Raw genomic sequence first — 17,896 nt, 5'->3', positions numbered from 1 at the left:
GCTGACGCTGGGGAGAGGGCTCAGATAGGAGGGGAGGGAGGCAGCCAGCACAGGTGCCTGCACTGTTGCTCAACAGCCTGCTCTTCCACAGTGGGCTGCATGCATTTCCTTCTCTTAAGTTAACTTTTGTGTGCAGAATTCCAGACTAAAGCATGCTAGTAAGCATGGGAATGAACACTTATTCCCCTATGCTTATTGCTAAATTAGAAAGCTGCAATACCCTAGCCATGATTTATCTTACAGTACTTTGTTTAGTGATCTGTTGTTTTGTAGCTGTATATTATGGGTATATTAATATATTTTGTGCTCTTTTCTTCATCTCCTGCATATGTATTTATGATATGGGCATGTAAGTAAATCCAAGCAAGGGAAAACAGGGACTAGTTTTTTAATGTGTGCAGTACAATATAAATTGTATATGCAAAAGCTATGCTCATAAATATCTTCTTCTGGATATACCACAGTATATCAAACAAGAAATTATTCTAATTAAAGTCTACCCCTGAAAATATTTTTGGGATCCAATCAACAGTTCTGTATGGTTAAGGAGAGATTTTAATATTAGGTTTCCTCACAGTACATAGTATTCAATGTCTCCTTCAGTTTCATGCTGCTAACCTAAAAGGGGAAATAACATACCCTTAACTAGCTGTATAAATTGGCTATGTTGGTTGTGTGCTAAGAACCATTCTTTGCTAGCAGAAAGGGCTGTTCCTTGGCATAAAAGCATCTTGGAAAGTAAGTGCAATTTAGAGATCAGGCTGAAGTGAACTTGGTAGTGAGAACTTCCACAAAGAGGCTAGGACTAAGATAGTAAGCAAGAACTGGTTTTACATGGGATCTTTTGGCTGCATTCAAGGAAATATGTTTGCACTCATTAATATGTAGCTACACAGTCCTTTGATACTTCACATTATTATTCCCCACACTATTAATTAACATGTTCTTTCAACTGGTAAAGAATCAAAGCCATGCTGTGCATATGCTAATTTCTAACATATACTAGAATAAATTATTCATAGATTGCCACAGTCCTTTAAAGGAAAGACACACAGTTGCCTTTCTTTTACTGACAAGTTCCATGTAGGGAAAGGATTCATAGATTTGTGGTATTTTTATGCATGTATAGTATGAGATCACTATACACTATACACATTCATTGTATAGTATGAATGCAATTTTTAATAAGGCATCGGATAAAAACAGATGCGATAAATGCTAATTTATAATGAGGAAACAATAAGACAGATCTATCTTCCACCATGCCAAACTACAAAACATAATTTTCTTTAACCTGTGGTGAAGAAAAAGCACATGAAATAGGAAATAGTTTAATTAGAGTATAGGCCAGTTGAAATACAGACTCTGGATATAACATGAACAAATAGCAGACTTCTGCCATTCCTCCTTCCCCTTTTATCTTCTTTTATTGTGCAAACAGGTAATCAAAAAGTATCTCATTCTGTTTTCAACTAAGAATACTTTGGCTAGTTTGTGCAAATCCATAATGTGGTTTGTTTTTAGCTTAGTATGATGTGTGAATCTAGATATTATGGCTTAGTGTTGAACAGTATGTGAATCAGGTCTTTATTATTTTATCCAGCCAAAATAAAAACTGGCTTAGTTTGCATGAGGACACTCAGGCTGTATCATGGTAGTGAAACAACAAACTACAATTAGTGAAAAGATTTCAAGGATGAATGTTCATAATGCAAAAGGACAATTTAACATCTGTTAGTATCTGTACATCTGTACATCTGATCCTATAATATTTTATTATAAGAATACTTTGATTAAATTAAGAGGCTCTCCCAGAATGTTACGTAGATAAAATAAATTAGGCAGTTTTAGAATACAATGATATAATGGCACAGCTGAGCCATAGTAAAAGGTACTTCCTCTTCCATACTTACTTTGGCCTCCTGCCTTGGTACAGTGCAGGTGTGCACAACATACAGCCCATGGGCCATATGCAGCCCGCTAAGCAACCTTGTGTGGCCCACCAGTGTTTTTTAAAAAGTAATAAATTCATCACCGCCAGCACTTCTGCCACCTTGAAAAATATGCTGCTGAGAACCTCCAAGCCTCACTGCCACGGCCAGCACTGCTGCCACTCTGTTAGCCATGCTGATGGGCATGCCAGGTATTCCTTTGTGGCCCATGATGATTTTTAATTTAACAACACGGCCCTTTCACCTCTTAAAATTGTGCGGGCCTTGTATGGTGTCTTGGTATTTACTGCTACCATCACCTATTTTCCAAATGGCTACTTCATCTGGTATATTTCCTCTAACCTCAGCATGTGAGAGAGATAGGACTCATACAACCTAAACTGCTTTTTTGGCAAATTAAAAGGAAAAAAAATGAGAAAAAATTAAATGAAATGAATTCTGTAGTTACCTCCATCAAGGTGCAGCTGTGGGGGTATCAGTCCTTCCTTTCTCCTCCATGGGAAATAGACTAACTTCACAAGAGATAAACAAAACAAAATTTTATTAAAAGAAAAAAAGTAGAAAAAAAGATCAAATGTGAAAGTTTTTAAAAATCAAAATGCAGGTACTTGTTAAGAAAAGAAAACTTCTAGAACTGCCTAATTCATGGGAATGCAGCAGTTGGCAACTTTGTTAAAAAGAATAAAGGAAAATGTAAAGCAGAATGTAATCAACCACTCAGATCATAAGACCATGCTATTCCACTATCATTTGCTTGTTTTACTGATCACTGCTTACTCTAGATTTTATAGAGCTCCAGCTTATCAAGGAAAAATGATGTCTTAAAGCCTGTATAACCAGATTCATAAACACAATCCAAAATATGTAACTGTGGAAATTATGTGCTACAAGACAGTTTTATCTAGAGGCATGATATAACTAGCATGCACCCACATCAAAATATATCAGAAAATCTAATAGTAGATTCCTGGCTAAATGGTTCACTATTTCTATAGATATAAACAAAATTCTCGAAGCAGGTATTTCCCTGCTTCTCCTTTCCTGCGAAATTTCAATCCATTAATTCTAAGGTTATGGGGAGATGTTAAACCTCACACTTTGCCACCTCAGCCCAGCAGCTTTTCCTTTGTTTCAAACAAGCTTCAATTCCATATTTAGCAAAGAGAAAGATGCTCAGGTGATCTATATGTGACCCAGAGCATGCAACTATCCTTTCTGAAGATGTAGGTTGAGATGAGTAAATGAGTATCCAGAATATTTGCATTCTGCCTGGCATGCACTTGACAGTCTGGAGTACAATGAATGCAGTTGGCTTCACCACAAGAAGTAATGGGTGTTGCAGCTTTATGAATATATATAACCCTGCTAGATAGATCAGTGATCCATTATCTAGTCCAGTAACCTGTTTCCAAGTCTGGGCATCAATATGCTTCCCAGTTATTTAGAAAATTACCTTTCTGAATTTATTCAGCTATCGTTATAGATCTATCCTCCATACATTTGCATAATCTCATTTTAAATCCATCTAAATGACAGATGTCACTGTCTAAATTTCATGTCACTGTTACCCTTTGGGAGAAGAGTCATTTTCATTTGTCCATTTTGAATCTTCCTGTAATGTTTCATTGGGCAATCCCACATTTTGCCACACTTCCCACATAAAATACCCATCCAAGTTTTACAACTTTTATAGGTTTATAACAATACACCTTGCTTATCTACTTCCTCAACAAAAGAGCCCTCAGCAAATTAGGGTTGTATAACCCAAAGGAAAGAACATTCAACTCCTGTTATTTTATTTGGTTTTCCTTGTGAATCAACTTTGCCAGATCCAGTCATGTATTTGTATAGGAACATGCAAATGTATTCTGTCTGTAGCATTCTAGGTTACCAGTAGAGGGAGATCTAAAGACATTAGGAAGTTTTGATGAGAATTTTCTTTTTGAACATCAGATATTACAAAATAAGTGCAGAGAAAATTTAGATTAACCCTAGTTAGTTTTGTTAAACTACAACCAGTGTTAATTCAGTACAGTGCATTGTTAGTTTCCCAGATTTAGGAGTTTTGTGGATTTGCGTTTGTTTGTTTGTTTTGATGAACCATGGACTAGAGAGAGAGAGAGAGAGAGAGAGAAATGAATCAGACATTCCTAAATTTATTTTAATATATATCAAATTAAATATAATTTTATTCTTGGTGTTTGTTCATGGTAGAACCTTGATAGCATTACTTGGGTGACCAGAGGTGGAGATGTACAACTGGGTATCATCAGCGTGCTTCGATATCTAATCCCATGCTGATCTTTCATCTATCTCACCTAGCATCCTCATGTAGATGTTAAACAGGGACAGGACAGCTGCCTCAAATAGTCCTCACAGCAGCCTTATAAGTGATGTTCTGACCCATCCCTCCCTAAGAGGGATTAGTTTACCTTAAACAGCAAGTGATCATTCACAATTCTCAGCAAGGTGAACTTGACCTAGCAGCAGTACTACAAATATGGCAAAAAAAAAAAAAAAAAAAATCAAAAGTTGGACTGAAATGCATTTAGGAGAATAAAATGGATCCCTGGTCCAAAAAGTGGAAGCCTTCTGGTTTATCCTTAAACCACAAAAGTAATAGATTGTTAGGTATGCATTTGAACAAATTAATAGAAAGACAGACACCATCTCCTTTTCTCTATCAGAGATGCTACCCTCAAAAATCTTTTTTATCTGCAGTTTACAGATGCAATGTATGTACTAAGAAAAGGAAAGAGAAGGAAAAGGAGAAATGGAATGCTCTCAATTAAGGTATCTTTTAGGGCTATGCAAATATTTAAAGTGGCACATCTTTTTGAGAGAAACTCAAATGATGCACATATTTAAAGTGTCTGCGCAGAAGGTACAGTTTGTAAGATAAACTGGCTAATAAAGGCAGATTGGCACTACTTTATTCTTTGGTCATTTCCCAGCTAGTGATTTATAATGTTTTCATTGCATCACTCAGCCATCATTGAAGCCTATTGTCATTATGGTAATTTTTACTCCATGATGTTGGATAACTCTAGAAAACTTTCCAAGTTGCTAGTGGGAAATTACCTTTATGATTTGGAGGCAGCATAATACACATCCACAAACTGAAGTACTCTCTTGCAATCTGAATAATATTCTTGCAATACTATCATTCAACTCACTAGAACAGTATTTTTTCTTATAGAATAGATTATGTCAAAAGATACCAACATAGCTATGTGGAACATAGTAGCAAGAAGAATAAAAAGTACTTTGCAAAGTAAAAAGTGCTGATAGAAACCTTCATGCAGATGAAACAAATGTTCTAGTCCAACGAACGGGGAGGAATCTTCAGAAAAACCATTTTTCTTTTATCAATTGCTTATGTGCAAGCTTCATTCCATATAACAGACATAAAATTTTAATAGGTCAAAGTGTCCTAATTTCACAGCAGAGAATTAAAATACCATGCTTGTCTCCTTCTTACTATGCCTAATTCTTAACATAACTTTTTGACTTCTTGAATTCTAGGCTGTAAAATCACCTTTTATTGTCTCAGGCTGCCATTGTCTTGATACATATAAACTAACTCTTTCCTCTAGCAAGAAATTTTATTGGAATTTACATTTCTATAAATTCAAAATATTGATCAAATCCAGGATTTTTTTTAAAGATACGACCAATTGTTCTCTTCTAAAAGTTGTGCAGAGATCTAGAAGATTTTATTCTGATGGATTGTGTGCTTACACCATCTCACTCTAGAAACATTTGCATACAGTTCTGATTCCCTTTCATACATGTTTGCATATATTTACTGGACCCTGCTATTGAATAAAGTGATCATATGTCTGTTATGGGAAAAACAATCTTCTGATTTAAAAATGATGAACTATAAATCATAGTTTTGTAAATCTCTATATCTCTGTAAATCAGCATCTACCAAACTGCATGTTTTTTCCAGGCATCATATGTGGACTGCAAAAATTCAGACAAGCACTAAATGGTAGCAGAAAGCTAACGATTTCTGTATCTCTGTACCATACAATTTATTTCTATGATTTATTGAAATTGGCGCTTTTGCACATTATGGAGCAACTATTGCAGATCTAGTTCCATTATACATCAGGAGGTAGTTTTCTCCATACCAGAGTAGTACAATTTCAAGGAAAGCCTTGCTGTAGCTCCCATGCTGTGATAGTAATGTGGCAGTAACCCATAAGTTACTGAACTAGGGCCACTATATCTTTGCTGCAGAAATAAGGATGACCACAAGATACATATAGATCAATATGGCAAGTATTCCCCACCAAACGTAATTATATAATACCTACTGTATTATCATCATTCCTAAAATTTGCAAACCTGCATCAAATACCTTTACTTTAAAATACAAATCCCGCTGAGATTAAAACTCTATTTTAAACATGGACATGTAAGTCTAGGCTTTTGATCTATTTATGCACTGAAGGAAAGGTGAGTTATCGGTGACACAAATGAGTGGCTTCACAAAATAACTCTCAAGCTATTTGTAGGGAAAGATTTTGTTATCTGATCCACACTATCCTCTTTCTGCAAGTGTTGGTCAGAAACTTTGTGACTGGCCAAACTTTACAGCAGTGCTGTCTCAGGTTTGCATTTGGAAGTCAGAAATATGCAGAGGTCAGAAAGTCAAAAGGACTTGTGGAAACATCACTGAATTGTTTCAGATCTTCTGTCAACAGACCACAGGAAGTGTTTAGCATTTAGAGGTTTATTATCTCTCCAAGATTGTAAAAAGCCAGGATCCTGAGGGCTGGAAACAATTTCATTTGAAATTGGTAGCATCCTGATGTTTTGGTGTTTCATCTTGTTTTTTCTCAGCCTCCCTTTGGCATTTATAAGATTCTTCCTTTTAGAATTACAACTTTTCATTCTCTTTTTTAAAGGAATGCTAAACACGTCCACATAAACCTGCCTGGGCACCCAACAGGTTCATGATAGGGCCTCAGAATAGAGGTGATACTGCATGAGTTACAACATGTGGAAGACTTACATGGCCTGTCATCCAACAAGGTTAAGTCAAGGGCACAGTAATAAAAAAGGGAGGTCTTTGTTTCATGGGAACCTAGAACAAATTGGGCAGCTGAAGAGAAAAACAAATTTAAAAATCTACTAAGTTTATTTTCTTGCTTATTTATTGTATTTATATCCTGCTGTTACTCAGGGAGCCCAAGGCAATGTACAAGGAAACCACCTCATAGATTTTTTTTTTTTTAATTTAATTTTGTGTGTGTGTGCCTTTGAGTCATTGTTGACTCCTAGTGACTGCCTGGACAGGTCCCTGGCGTTTGCTTGGCAAGGTTTTTCAGAAGTGGTTTGCCCATGCCTGCTCCCTAGGGCTGAGTGACTGGCCCCGAATCACCCAGCTGGCTTTGTGTGGGACTAGAATTCATGGTCTCCTGGTTTCTAGCCTGGCTAGAACTACTACACCAAACTGGCTCCCTCACAGATTATTTTTACCTATTTTATGGGCCCACATTCAAACAAAGCAGTGGACTGCAGACACCCATCATTGTTACTTTCTACAAATGTGTAAGGGATCCAGAGACATTCTTGTAAATAAAGATGATGTTAGAGAAATTTCAGCTTCTTCTGTAATACTTTGTAATAAAAGAACTGAAAAGAAAATCCATTAACCAAATGGAGGTGCCAAGAAAAGTGTCACTGAGCACCACTCTGGCTTGTCTTAGCCATCTTTCCATATACCTCTTCAACAGAGGAGTAAATGTAAGTTAATTTTTATCAGATACCTACATAGACTCATGGCATAAAAGGAATTTGACCCAGGAGTGGGCTAAAGCAAAGGCAGGCAATGGGGTGGAGCACATTTGGAATTTAAGGGCAAGTAGTAGGCAGGTTAACAAAATGGCTGCCATGGAAAGCATAGCCAGTCACAAAACACCCAAAGTACAGAAGGCCTTCCAGGATGGTTTCAGCCTTTCCAGTGGGTAGTGCGTCTGTCCTAGCTCTACTTGATTCATGGCAGCCTTTGACATGATCAACTGTGGTATCCTTCTGGATCGGCTCAATAGAGTGGGAGTGGGTGGCACTGTATTGTGTTGGTTCTCTTCCTTTCTGTGGAACCAATACCAATTAGTGTTGATCGGGGGTGAGAGGTCCCACCCTTGGCCCCTATTACGTGGGATTCCACAGGATTCGGTACTCTCTGCACTCACTTTTAATATCTACATGAGGCCATTGGGTGAGATCATCCATCACCATGGGGTGAGGTATCATCAGTATGCTGATTATATTCAATTATACATTTCTGCCCCTGGCAAACTAAGAGATGCTGTTGATGTCTTGTCTTGGTGCCTGGAGACTGTGGAGGCCTGGATGGGGAACAAACCCTGGCAAAACTGAGTGGCTTTGGGTTTTAGGGCCTTCCAAATCTGGGACTTTACCAACTTTGGTGCTGGATGGGGTTGCATTGCCCCAAGCAGACCTGATACGCAATCTGAGGGTCCTTCTGGAGTCATGACTCCTGCTTGAGGAGCAGGTGGCAGTTGTGGGTAGGAGGGCCTTTGCGCAACTACATGTTGTGCACCAGTTGTGCCCATTCCTGGATCATGAGGCTCTACTCACAGTTACTCATGCCTGGTCATCTCCTGAATGGACAACTGTAATGTACTACATGGGGCTGCCCTTGAAGAGCATCTGGAAGCTTGAACTGGTACAAAATGTGGCAACCTGGACAGTTATGTGTGCACCTAGAGTTGCACGTTACACCTCAGCTTTGCAAGCTGCACTGGTTGCCAGTTTGCTTTTGGATTCAATTCAAGGTGCTGTTTTTGACCTTTAAAGCCCTACATGGCCAGGTTATTTGAGGGATCGTCTCTCCCCAGTTACATCTACCAATCCCATTGGATCTGCCAGGAGGGGCATGTTACGGGTCCCGTCTGCTAAAGAGTTCCATCTGATGGAACCCAGGAGACAAGCCTTTTCTGCTGAGTCCCTTTGGAACATCATTCCCTCAGAGGTGAGATTAGCCCCTACCCTGATGTGGTGGATAGCAACAGAGAGCAAGGCTATCAGGAAGGAGGGGGTGCATTCCAGGAAGGGAAAGGAGACAAAAGACAACACAGTCCAGAGGTGGAGCGTGGGAAGCATAAGAGGTTCAGGATAGCCACTCCCTAGAACCTCCCAGGGTATATCCACTAGTTGCAGTAGTATAGATTTAGTCTGGCAAGATTCTATCTATACAGTGTAAGTAAATAAAGGAACTTAACTCAACTGGACTGTTTCACTGTTGTTCTTGGGCTGAGCCTGACAGCAATTGACCTTCCAGAAATCTTTCAAAACCTGTTTTTTTCAGAAGGCTCAGGGATCCCATGGAAATATGGAGCCTGCAAGGTTGTTGTATTGGGTGTTGGATGTTGGTCCATTCTCCTGCGGTCTTATATTTATATAGAATTGCTTTTAACAGTTTTTTCAGACTTGTTTCTAACTGTTTGTTTTTATTCTATGTCACCCAGAGTCACGTGAGATGGGCAACTATATAAATTTGATGAATGAATGAATAAATAAATAAACGTGATGTTGACAGCTGATGCTTTCCTTTTAAGCAAGCCAGCTTCCTAGATATATGTCTGCCTCACACACACACACACACACACACACAGGATGCACCAAATGTCAGGACCCATAGACCATTTATTATATAAATTACATTAAATGTTCAAATTGGTTGCCATTTTCTTCTAAACACTTAACTCTTTTTTAACTTTTTAACTTTCCCAAGTACAGTAATATTTTCTCTGAAAAAATATTAATTAATAAAATTAATAAAGCATGCTTTGGCCTATGGGGCCTGACTTTTGGTATACTGTGTGCGTGCGTCTGTGTGTGTTCATATTCAAGTGGGGCAGAAAACCTGGTAGCCACCAAATAAAATGCCTGAAGGCCACTGGTACTACATTACATACCCTTAGGCTGAAGTGTGTCCATTGCTGGCCTTGCCTTTCTTTCCCAGTTGTAAAGAATTCCAACATATTCTCACAGATGTTCCTAAGTCCCAATAAGAGGTATAGTACTGACATAGCATTGCATTGCTTGCTTGCATTGCCTGAAACAATGACTTAAGGTGATTATAATAAGAAAAGAAACTAGGAAAACGTCTGCCCATTGTTGAGCTGCTGGCTGCTATTATCCCATCTCAGGGAACAAATCTGAACCTGCTCAGCAACTTGTCGCTTTGGTATGTCAGAGGAATTCCACCTTGCAAGCATCTGGTTGATTCTTGTCAGGGTGCTTCTGCTGATCACTCAGCATTCTGCTAAATGAAATGGATGGATAGATTTTCTGTGGAAATGTTGCAAACAAGATGCATGTAAAGAAATGTATGTACAGGAAACAGCCATAGTGACATGTGGTAGTTTCTATGTCATAGCTAGAGAAAAAAAACTAAGACCAGGGAGGACAACTTTAAAGTCCCACTTCGGACATGAATCTCAGCGGCTTAGTTAGGACTTGGCCTAACCTGCTCCAGAGACATCGCACAAATAAAATTGAAAGAATATATTTTTGTCAATTTGTATTCTGGTTGGGAATTCTGGGAGTTGTAGTCCAACATATCTGGGAGGCATAAGGTAGAGAGAGACTTTTAGAATGGGTTGGGTCCCAAAATTAGGCTAGCAGAAGACTGCATATGCAAACAATTTTCTTCAATACATTTATTTCTACAAGAGTTTACCTGGTGTCTTTTTTTTTTTTTTTAAGTTTTGTTGACAATATACTATAGGGTGAGTTCATGCATTATGTTAAGTCACAACAAATTGCAATGTCCATATTATGGCTTAGCATGATATATGAAACCAGCAGTTGCCACCTGGGAAAAGCTTTTGTTACATTTTAAAAAATAAGAAAAGGATAAATAACTACATACAATATTGAATTTCACCAAGCTGATAGGGCATACTGTTTAAAGTGTTGGACTAGGATCACGGTTCAAAACTACTTTAATTAATGGCAGCTCTCTGGGTTGTGGAGGAGTGAGCACTGTGTATACTGGCAAGATATAAATATAAATAGCAACTAAACTAGAACAGAAAGCCAGTTTGGTATAATGGTTAAGGCACCAGGCTAGAAACCAGGAGATGGTGAGTTCTAGTCCCACCTTAGGCATCAAGCCAGCTGGGTGACCTTGGGCCAGTCACTCTCTCTCAGCCGTAGGAAGGAGGCAATGACAGACCACTTCCAAAATCTTGCCAAGAAAACTGCAGGGACTTCCCAGGCAGTTGCCAAGAGTCAGAACTGACTTGAAGGCACCAAAACACCTAGAACAACAACTGGATCAGTGTATATATTTGAGAAATTATTAAAAATCCTTTCCAAATAAAAGACATTATCTAAAATTCAGATAATTTCAAACTCTGAACAAGGGATTGATAGGCTTCCTAATAAAAAGCTCCATTTTTTTGCAACACCAAGAAATTGGTATGGTATGGTATGGTATGGTATGGTATGGTATGGTATGGTATGGTATGGTATGGTATGGTATGGTATGGTATGGTATGGTATGGTTCACAACTGGCTATTATGACAGATTGAGGTACTAAATTCCCCACTGCCCACAGGTCTGGACTGACATTACAGACATTTTAACATCTCAGGGCTTGGATATGAAATAGCGCTTGGATATCACTGTCTTACTACAGCATAACCAGAATTTGTAATACTGTTATTACATTATATGTAATATTCTATACAGGACTTGGTTTCAGTAGCTTTATTTTTGTATTTTAAGATGTGGCATTTTGACATTGTTACTCAGCTAGAGGGGGTTCTGTCTGATCTGATTCAGATACAAAACTTCAGGCAGCACAAAATAAACAGAGCTTTAAAAGAATAAGGAGTGACTGGGTTTCCACTTCCTGTGCCAAATTCCATACTAACTTCTGCTCCTCAGGCTAAGCCTCTCCTTTATTTTAACCTGCCTCCTGACCTTCTGCCAGAATTGTGTGTGTCCTGCAGGTTAATAGATAAGGGAGAAGGGGAGGAAGAACTGTAGTGTATATGTGTGTGTGTGTGTGAAGATGTGAAGCATTATAAACATCTGTTCCATTGATCCAAAGCACCTGATTTTCTGGAAAGATTCCTGTTTTCCTCAAGTATTTCTAGTTTTATTATGTAATCAATATCATTATACATACTAACAAGCCTTTATTTTGTAAGTTAACAAAAGGAGGCAAATCTAGTTTCCTTCATTTGTTTCCTCTCCCAATACAGAAAAGCTTTCATACCTTCAGCCATATATATCTGAATGTATTATATTTTGAATCCATCCAGTGACAAGTTCTCTGGATGGATTTCAAAACTATTCAAGATATAAAAATAGCAAGAAGAATAAAATATAACAATAAGTAGAAGAGAAAAGCCACTGTTTCAATATACATATTCAAAGCTGAACTCTCAACAAAACCAAAAAACAAAGTTGGTGTGCTATATAGTTGTGAAGTAAAAATTCAATAGTTGATTTATTATTTGATTAAAACCACCATCACCAAACCTTATACCCTCTAACATTATTTGACTTCAGCTTCCAGAATCTTTTTCCAGAATCCTTATGGATTAATTTGGCAATGCTGGCTAAGATTACTGGAGCCCAACCTGAAGAACACCAGATTAAATAAATTATGTTTGTGTGCTTGCTGTTTATTGCACTGTTGGTTCTAGATTTGTTTGTAAAATCCAACACAAACATAATTGAAATGTACATTTTACATTCTTTAAGACACCATTATGTTGTCTCAGAAAAAAATGTATTTCATTGCATCTAATAAAAAGGTATGGAATGGCTGCTTTCTTTCTAGGGTGGAGAAGTATGATACAAATCAAAAGACAACCCAAAGGAATTAATACTCCCAGAAATTGGTTTACCTCATATTTTACCAGTTCTTGAAGAAATGAAGCTTTTCTCCCAAATCATCCTTATCTTTTTCAGTGTGGCTAGCAAACATTTGGTCTGAGAAAGTTTGTATTTAAAGAGACAGCTGTTGTTATAAAATGTAGTAGTAAAATTTATTCTAGATTTGTTGGAAAAGAGCTCAGTTTCTGGTTTAGTCTCCCAAAGAGATGAATGGGAACAAATAAATAAGAAAGATCATATCTGCTCAAAATTTCAAGGAGATATGTCATAATATTGGCATGTAATAGGACAGGATTTATTCTAACCGTGGTTTGATGACAAAACAATGTCAGTCTTGCAAAAAAGAAGTATAATCCTAGCTAATTCAGCCAATTCCTGGTTAATTAATTCCTGGTTAATTTTATTTTCATTTCTTCTGCCAGTATTCCAATATAGGGTATGCAAAATGTTCTGTTATGGAACATTCTAGTATTGGAACAGGCTATTCTGGAAGTGGTCCAGTACCACCAGTGCTGGAGCATTCAGAACAGACCAGTTAGAAGCTTAAATACTTTCAAAGCACCCAGACAGGACGTTCCAAGTAAGGAAAGGACCATTTCAATGACAGAACTGCAATGAGGCTGCAGTGCAGAAATGCCTCAGCCAAAAGGCTCACCGTGACATGCCTGAAGCACAGAATTAGGGATAACTGGATCTAAGTTACAGTCAGCATTTTTATGGTCCTCCCAAAATGTGCAAAAGGAGGTTTTCAGACTGTCACTTCCTGATCTACTTTCGTTTTCCATTTTTTCCTCCCAAATCAGGATATACAGTGGTACCTCGGTTCACGAACGCTTCTGTTCACGAACAATTCGGTTCACAAACAGCTCCATTCGCAAAATTTTGCCTCCGTTCGCGAACGCCGGATCGGGTGATGAACAGGATCCGTGGCCATTTTCTCTCCCGTGATACGTGGTCGTGGCTTCCTGTAGGGAGGGGGACTCTCCCTCCAAGCAATATCTGCCTCCCCACCCGCCTTCCTGTCCTCCATGCCGGAAGTCGCGTCGAGCAAGGTTAGTGTTCTCTTTGTGCTGTATTTTGTTTCATATTTTTGCGGTTTAAAAAAAAACACCATATGGTTCAGAACGGATTAACCGTAATTACATTGATCCTTATGGGAAAATTTGATTCAGGACGTGACCAAAAATCGGTTGGCGACCAAATTCGTAGGGGTCAGAACGGATTAACCGTATTTACATTGAACCTTATGGGAAAATTTGATTCGGTTCACGACCAATTCGGTTCGCAACCAGAGTCGCGGAACGAATTAAGTTCGTGAACCAAGGTACCACTGTATATTAAAGGGAAAAAATCCATGACAGTCAATCACATTTGGTGCCACAACAGATAGATTGGGAGAAAGGTCTTACCCACTTCCAACTCATTTCTGCTTGTTTTTCATGCAAATCTCATCTGGATTTGGATAGCTAACCTGTTTTTGGAGTTTCTACTATAAGTTTCCACCCTACACTAAGCTTCCCATTGACCTGACTAATTATGTCATTAGAACAAGCCCAGTGTCTTATTACCTGGTGCTTCTCCGCTGAATGTGAGAACTGAAGCGTAAGAACATCCTGATGTAACATTATATGCAATTTGGAATCATATATATTTTCATACCATTAGAAGTCACCCAGACAAAAGTACTTAACACTTTTTTTCCCCCTTTCATTCAGGGAGACTAATGTAGTAAGCCATCTCTGTACCAAAATTTTTACAAGAAAGGATGAAGCTAATGCATTTAATTCTTATGAAAAGTAAAATATGATTTTGGCTTTGGAACCCCGATTCCTTCTGGAATCAAAGGAACTAGGCAGCTAAAATTAGTAATGATTTTTTTCCTGCTTCACTGGCACAATCTGAGTGTGTTAGTTTTCAGATGGTGTAGTTTCAGAGTCCAGAGTGTGTAGTATGTTAAATGAAAACTAAGAAGAACAAATATGAAAAGCTCTACACTTAGATATATTCTTTGTTCTGAAATGTTTAAAGTACTATGCCAGTGTTCTTTTACAATTAAAATCACTAGCACCCTTCCAAATTATTCAAGAATGCTCCATGGTACTGGAGAAGACACAGATCAGTGACTGACTTTTAAAGAATTTAAATGGTCTTAACCTTTTTGTGGATCAAGGAATGGGATGAATGCCTGATACATTTTGAATGTCTTACTGCATTTCTTATAAAAAAGATACTCCCTAAGCTGTGGAATAGTGCCAGGAAACCTTGGCAAAGAATCTTGGGAGGAATCTAACAAAAAGTAACCTCTGTATAAGTTCATCAGTGAGACTAACAAAGCAAGAAACTAAATACCAATTAGGGCAAGGACCTACAATTAACGTTCTTTTGAATGCTATAATTGTAGGAAGTATGGTAAAAAGTGAAATAAAAAGGTAGGAATGGAACAGATGGAAAGAATGAAAATCTTCCTCTGGTTGAATATAAGATGAAACAGCTTATTCTCACTGATTCTCCTAGGAATGAAAAATAAAGTATTTTACTAGCAAAGTTCATCTGCTCATGTCATCCCTCAAGATCACAGGCATCCACAGGACCTTGTTGCTTTTTGCCAAAAGCCAAAAGCAGTGTCACACTGCAAGCTCTGCTCCTTTAATACATCTGTGCAATGTCACAACATGGATATAAAAAAAGTGAGGCTTGTGTCACAACACTGCTTTTGTAATTCTGCCCCCTTCCCCCCACTCCACTGCAGATGCTCTTGGAGGTGCCTTATGTGACTTTTCATTAGGGGGCAATGAATTCTGCACAGTGAAACAGGCTGAACAATGGCTAGGGCATAAATGATAAGATTTTGCTACAAAAGTGACCAAATGGGTGCTAGAAATCATGGCTATGCATAGCAGTGAACTTTATGATGTTGCAAGTAGCTGTCCAATTAAACATTTCCTGTGATTTGGGGTTGCTGACATCTGACTGGGTAATTGAGATCCTGAGCCCTCAATAATCCACTGTGGAAGTTTGCTGATCAGTTCAACAATAAGTTGGTTGCTTTTGTGCTAGCCTAGATATCATAATACAGATTCAGGTAGGGTTCAATACATCTGACCTTGTTGAACAGGATCTGCTTCAGCTATGAATATGGGCAGTATCTGCAGCACTAAGGGGTAAGGCTAACTACGTGCTGTTTTGTACCTCTCTCCAATTAGAAATAGCCCAAAGGGCTGAGTCAGACCATACTGTGGTGGGTACATCAGTGTGTGAAGGGGCAGTGTCTTATAACAGTATCTTAAAAGGAAATCAGGCAAATTATCTTGAAGAAACATATTCTTGGCAAAGAAGCATTGATAATTATTTCCACTTGCCCCAAAGCCCATTTGGGGAAGATATCAGAAAGGATCGTGGCAGAGACTCTGGGAGAAAAGGCATTTATTACAGCTATTTTAGATCAAACATGGCTTTGGAGCTGACTCAGCCTTGATTGCACTGATGGTTGATGTAGGTTGCCATAGGCTCCTATGGCAGGAACGGGCACAAATCAGCCCCCTGCCTTTCTGGAGGGCTACAGGAGTCTGTTTAGTGATGCTGTGTTATCACTGAAAGGCACAGGACTGAATTTTTTCATCCTTTTTTCATGAGGGGATTTAAAGTGGGAATGGGGACAAGAGGCCTCTGAGAAAAAAGTTGCTGCATTCACCAGCCTTCACCCCACCAAAATCATGTCACTGAAAAATGACCATTTTGCTGCCAAAATTCAGAAATATAATCTGTGGGTGCTGATGTGTCACAGACAGGTTGACTGGGGACTGCATAGGACCCATAAACTGCCCACATAGGATTTAAGGTTGCCAGAACACTGTCCCCAAATGTCATCAGCTGCTCTGTGTTAATTCTATGTCTAACTAGAGCAACTCAAGAAAGACTATTATTAAAAATTAGCCTGGAGGATATTATGCTTGCAGAGGATGCTGTAAGTGAAAATGCTGGTATGTGGCCTAAGTATTCTTTCAGTGAAGACCCTGGGATGTATAGAAAACACTACAAGTAAAATAGCACTCCTGCTATTCTTCTATAATTCAGTCTGGGAGACAAATCACATCACAGAATAGACCTAGTGCAATATAATGATCATACTTGTAACAACTTTTGTGTAAAAGCTTCCCCAGATATGGGCTGCAACATGTATTGTGTTCATTGGATGTCTCTTTCTATTGCATGGAGATTTACCAACACTAACTGCCATCAGGAATTTTTGTAGTTTAGTCCAACTTGAGTACAGATTGGGAAAAGCTACCACAGAGCAAGTTTAAGCTGGCTCTGAATTTACTATTTGTAAAATGAGCTGCCTAGAGTAACTTATATAGTGAGATGGGCGGCATATAAATTTGATCTATAAATAAATAAATAAAGTGAAAATGAATAATAATAATTTATCAAACAGCTTTATCACTAGCATGAAAAAGATTAAGAGTGGTAATCAACTAACACTCACTATGCCTAAAAAAAACAGACTTCTACAGGATTCAGCATATAAATGCATAATTCCATTGTAACTCTAGTGTCTTAGTAAAAGAAATGGGATGTGTTGAAAAAGCAGGAATTAAAAGATAGTTGTCTCATGTAACATCTCTTGAGCTTTTCTTGAGTACTACCATTTCCAAATAAGAACCAACTATATTAACTTATAGTGTATTTCATTAAAGGACTGAATTCTGAAACCCATTTTTTCAGGCACAAATTCAGGAGAACTATAAATTCAATACATCAAATTTAGCAAAACAGTACTAGAATGAAGGATTGTTTTACCATAAATGCTTAAAAGAGATCTCTTTTTAACAAACTTGACCTGGTTGAATGAAATAGTGAAGAACAAGCTTGATTCCTAATTGGAAAAAAAATGTATTAAGTACATTTTTACTGTTAAGTTTTATTCCTCCCACATTCTTTATGGCTAAGCTCATTTGCATTAAAAGGGATCCTGGTATTTTAAGTTCATTAGTTCTTACTGCTTATTCTGTATAATCCCTTGTGGATAGTATGCTGATGCTAT

The sequence above is a fragment of the Python bivittatus genome, unplaced genomic scaffold (assembly GCF_059951505.1).
Source record: "Python bivittatus isolate LINGU-HERP-01145 unplaced genomic scaffold, Pbiv_v1 ctg000850_np1212, whole genome shotgun sequence".
Lineage (NCBI taxonomy): Eukaryota > Metazoa > Chordata > Lepidosauria > Squamata > Pythonidae > Python > Python bivittatus.
This window is presented reverse-complemented; position numbering follows the sequence as displayed.